This window comes from Ananas comosus, linkage group 7, assembly GCF_001540865.1.
Source record: "Ananas comosus cultivar F153 linkage group 7, ASM154086v1, whole genome shotgun sequence".
NCBI lineage: Eukaryota > Viridiplantae > Streptophyta > Magnoliopsida > Poales > Bromeliaceae > Ananas > Ananas comosus.
Genome location: NC_033627.1, coordinates 6,824,621 through 6,830,377, shown reverse-complemented (window position 1 = coordinate 6,830,377; position 5,757 = coordinate 6,824,621). Strand labels below are relative to the sequence as shown.

Genomic DNA, 5,757 nt, shown 5'->3' with positions numbered 1-5,757 from the left:
TTTGATCTCTCTACAAGTGAGGAAACCCTCTAGGGACCTTGAAACCATGAAATCCATGATTGTCTTGGACCCCTCTCATGGTGGATCTCTAGGGCTCGAAGTAGATGCCCTAGGGATGGTTCTAAAAGCTTTGAAACCTTATTAGAGAGCTTTCCATGTGTATCTAAGCTTTCTTTTGCTTAGTAATAAGATAAATTTAGGGGAAATGCAAAAATGGCATGTTAGGGCATCCCAAAGAGGGGTTTTGCCCAAGTGAGGTTTTGATCTATTTTGATTATGTAGAAACCTGATTGAGGGTATTTTAAACGCGTTGGAACGCTTGGTTCGACAATCCGACGAGTGTGCGCAAAGTTATTTACAAAAACGTCGTTTGCCGTACAGATAGCCGCAGCACGCGGACTAGGGCTTCGAAAATTCCAAGAAATTCACCGTTGTTAATTTAAATCAAAAAAATGAAAATTGAATGGGGTTTTTACACAAGGAAAAAAAATAGGGATCTTTTTCAAAATAGTCTATAGTTGAGGAAGTTGAATATATATTTTTTTACTATAACCTCCAATACCTTTCAAGGATGAAGGGCAAAATTGGTAATTAGTTTTTAATCTCACATGAATTTAACAGAGTTTACAAATAAGGGTAGATTTGAAAGAATCTATATATTTTGTGAGGTAATTATGATATTACTGATTTTGTGAGGGTATTTACGATATTATCAACCTTTTGAAGGGCACTAGTGAAATTAACCCTAAATTCTAAATGTGTTTTGTGGCTAGTTATAATATTTGGCCACAAAAATTACAATGGTAAAAATGTGCATAAAAATTGCTTTGTATTTGTTGTTGTTTTACAATTTCTCCACTAATAACTCCTATATGTATGGCCAAATAATAGTTGGCCACAAAAGGTTGCCCTAATTTTTTTATTGAAACTTTCTTGTACTGCAAGGCATATAGCGCCTTTTCAGCTTTTCCTCTGGAGCAAAACGAAAAAAATTCTAAGGGTGCGTTTGGTTCCACGTAAAACTGTGGACAAAACAAATGTCGGTGAAAAAAAATTTTCAGTGGAAAAAAAGTTTTAAGTTGTTTAGTATTTGGTTTGCAGGAAAAAAAAAAGATAAAAAATTATTTAATATATTTTTTATTATATATATTATTAATATATATTAATTATTATCTTATATATATTATTTTTATGATTTCTATTTATAGATTAAATATATTTTAAATTATAATAAATATATTACATAATATATAATTATTATATATTTCAAAATATTAATAATATTACAAATTTATAGATAAAATATTATATTTATCTTTATATATAAATAAATATTATTATAATAAAAAAATAAACAAATTATATATATATATATATATATATATATATATTATATATATATATATATATATAATATATATATATATATATAGACACAGACACGAGAGGGACGTCCAGCATGGATCCCCTCTCACGCGGTCCACCAAGCCAAAATGGCCTCGTGGACCGCGTAAATTATAAGTGTATATATATATATATATAGTATATATATATATATAATTATATATATATATATATATAGGGTCCGGCTACTATACTATTAATGAGTACGATCGCCCTCGTACTCATAAGTTGTTTCTGATGATAGAGCTTTCGAATCGACGATCCACACCGTTAAACGTTATTTACAGCATTTAAAACTTCTAGAAATCAAATTTTATAATTTTTCGACATCATTTACCTTACGATCAAGAGGTCACAAATTTGACAATTTTTAACGGCCGATATGGGATACTTGCTAGTTTAACGGTGTTAAAGAATCGGAATTTGTTGAATTTTTGATAGAAAATTCTATTCACTACATAGATAAAGAACAATAACTCCGATCTTGAATTGAAGGATCTAATCATCTTTTTTTAGAACGTCGTTTGATTTTGACCGTTCCTTTTATGCCCACTTGATGGACTTTATTATGATTTCGAAAATTTACGAAATTTATTTTCTAGAAGTTTCAAATACTCTAGATCATATTTAACGGAGTGGATCGTCGATTCGGAAGCTCTATTATCGAAAACAACTTATGAGTACGAGGACTCCAATACTCATAATAGTATAGTAGCCATGGCCTACACACACACACACACGGAGGTCCAGCATGGACCTCCCTCTCACGCGGTCCATGAGGCCAAATGGCCTCATGGATCGCGTGAAAACATGCTCGTGAGGAGATGAGGTGTGACCCGCGATTTTCGCTATACGCATTTCGTTTTTTGTCGGTCTCGCGTGGAAAATAAAAGAGGGATCGACAAAAAATTTTTAAGTTTGAACCTGCAAATTATTTTTCATCCGAATTTTTGTTTTCACCCTTTTTTATATCAAACGAAACACACCTTAAACAAACTTAAAAATCCTAAATTTTTTTCATAGCATGCCTCCCACTTCGACCGGTCCACCCCATTAACCTTCCACGGCTTCTCCGGCGATTCCGTTTCTTGTGCCACCTCGCTTTACCGGCAACATTATATTCGAGATTTCATCTTCTATGTAGAGGACATTGATAACAACATGGGGTTTGTGAGATCTCCTACGGATGCTTCCACAACTTTTCGCCGTCTCCATATTTGCATTTCCTGCAAATCTAACTGTCGCGTCGCTTTGCATTAGCAACAACCTCGTGATCAAGACCTTCAAATTCAACACCGCGAACGGCAGGAGCAACGTGGTCTTCTTCATTCCAACTAACACTCGCAAGTATGCTCTTTCTATCCCCCTCCCTCTCTCTCTAGATCTAGATGGGTGTTGAATTTTTTTTTTAATTGAAAATATGCAGATGTAATTTTGAATGATTATACTCTTATATAAAATATATGGCAATTTTATTTATATATTCATAACCCATTCTTTATTAGGAACAAGAGTTTTAGATTTTTAGTTTTTTAATTTTTTTTGTATTTATAATAAGTTTAACAAGATGTTATATAATCAATTTTTTTTTAGAGTTATATGATTTATAATAATATTTATTACTCTGTGAGTTTTTTTTGCGGATGATAAAATATTAGTGGATTAAACCATCTGAAAATCATCTATGCACTTATTTAGTTTAGATAGGATCTATATCCTCACTATTTACTGAACAGTTAGAGAAAAGAAAACAAAGTTTAAAAAAAAAGAAATTTTTTTTTGTCAAGATTAAAGTTGGTGATTTATTTTTTATAGAGAAAGGTTGGTTAAAATGTATACATGTAAATCTGGTATACATGTTGATGATTTACTTTTTATAAAGAAAGATTGGTGAAAATATATATATATATGTTGGTCAAAGTTTAAAGTTAATGATTTACTTAATAGGTATACATGTAAATCTGCCCTCATGCTTAAGTGTAATTTTGGTCAAAATATATAAACATCTTTTGAACTTTAGCTTATTTTGAAAAAGATCCCTAAACCTTTTTTATTTGATTGACACTCCTTCTACTAATAAAAGTTTGATTTAATTATTTCCCTTTCTAATTTTGGAGTTCATTATTTTATTTTTATTTTTATTTTTATTCATAAGTCAATAAATATGTGTAATATTTTAGAGGAATAAAGATCATTGACTTTGTAAAATGCATGGCACATTAACATGCACGTGATAAAAATTATATGATTTCATAATTTAACTTTAAATTATTTAGTCAGATGCGTAGCATGATGGAACAACTTTCACAAATGGGATTGTCTATACTTTTCAGCTAGCGTCAACAGAAAATGTAAGTTATACAATTGCAATTATTTCAGCTTATACTATATTTAATTTAGTATGTCTTAGGTATCTTTTGCTTTTTGATGAAAAAAATAGATAATATGCACTATTCTTATCACTATTCTTTTTAATTCTATAGGACTAAGTCTTGGATACTCAATATTTTCAAGTTGGATCATCTCAGGCACTTCATTTCGCTCTTAGTTTAGAGTTTTTTTTTCGTTGTTCTAAAAAGTCAGTAATATGAGATGTGACTTTGATGAGATTAAAAACTTATGTGGTTTGGTGCAAATGATACTTGATGTGAACAATTAACTGTTAGCTTATTTTGATTGTGGCACTTGAACATATAGTCGTTTTTTGTATTATGGCGTATATGTCTTGAATATTGTGATTGATATTATGTTTAAATTCTGGTTAAGTAGTATTCAGTGTGATACGGTGATAATCTGTAAAATCTATTTTTTTAGAGCTAAAACGCCCACTAACAAATAATACTACAAGTTATCTGTGGCAAAATAATAAATAGCCACAATATATTATATACATATAAAATTTGAAACGATTATAGTGATCGAAACAACATTTGGCCACAAAATTTTCTAAATTATTTATAGCCAAAACTAAATTTCGCTATAACAAATATAATATTATTTGTAGCCATACATATTTCGCCATAATTTGTACGAGACTATTTGTAACCAAGTACTTAATTTCGCTACTATAGTTGCAACTAAAATTGTGGCCGATATTGCATTTTGCCACAAAATATCTGACATCATGTGTGGCCAACAAATAAATATCCTCACAATAAATTCAATACTATTTGTAGCTGGTATTAAAATTTGCCATAAATTATACGATGTCGATTGTGGCCAAAAATAATTTTCTCACAAAATGTTAGATATTTTATTATTATTTTAATCAATATCTGTAGCCATATGTTAACTAATTGTGGCGGATGTTAGAAGTATTGAGGCGAATTATATTGCTGCAAATTCATAGAACAATTTATGGCGAATTTTATTTTGGCTATTAAAACTTTTTGTAGCGGTCCTATTGTGGCGAAGTTGTGGCGAAATCAGTTTCGCCACAAAAGACCTCTTGTGGCGAATTTGTTTCATTTTGTGGCCATTAGATTTGCCACAAAATGTCTGTTTTCTTATAGTTACAATACACTCGGGCGTTTCAACGCCCAGCTTCCCGGCAATTTCACCAAGTAACATAGTGTTCGAAAGCTGAATTACCGATATCTCAATAACTGCTGCCAAGACAGAAACTAGGGTCAATGCAAAGGCAAATTATTATACGTACTTAATGAGATGGGTTATTTTTTTTTTTACAGAAATAAATGAACGTCACATAAATATTTGCCCAACTAGCCACAAGACATGTTAAGTAGAAATAACAGAGAGGACGTTTTTGCGAATTATCGAAAGCAACAGCAGAGACATTCCAAGTGCGTAACCATAAGTATATAAGCAATTTTACCAGCTGGTTATGCGGAATGCTTGAAGGGGGAAGGGGGGCGGTAAGGGGGGTGAGGGGGGGGTTTAAAGTCAAGATTTGGAGGGACCCAAAGAAGTCCACGCACAATGCGGAAGTCACAGTCCAAGTCATCAAAAGGCCTAAGCAATTTTTTTTTTTTTCTTTAGAGTGAGCAGCACACAGTCCAAGCCATCAAAAGCACCCAGCAAATTTTTTACCTTTCTTCTTATGCATCAAGTACATAGGACTTTCAAACAGCTAAATTCCAGTTTCGGAGGAACCCAAAAAATTCCAAGCAAAAGACCTCAGAATTGTTTTTACCCCACTTTTATATGTGTCAAGTATAAAGGACTAATTTTTTTGCCTTTGTTGGAACCGCACTTCGATAATAAGTGATTGTTAGAAAACAGCAAAATTCAAATTTCTGAGGGACCCGAAGAAGGCCGGGAAAGAAATCCTGAACCCAACATAAGTTATAGCTACTAAACAGAGGTAAGAAAAGAGCACAATAATTTAGCCCG

At 31.9% G+C, this 5,757-nt stretch overlaps 1 long non-coding RNA gene across 2 annotated transcripts; it reads left to right on the top strand.

The window, feature by feature from the left end:
* Positions 2,168 to 4,159, top strand: LOC109713123. 2 transcript variants are annotated; one of them, XR_002217041.1, is made up of 3 exons: positions 2,168 to 2,751; positions 3,685 to 3,755; positions 3,888 to 4,159. It is a non-coding gene; the product is annotated as an uncharacterized LOC109713123 (long non-coding RNA). The 2 variants fall into 2 exon arrangements; XR_002217042.1 differs by having other exon boundaries at positions 3,681 to 3,755.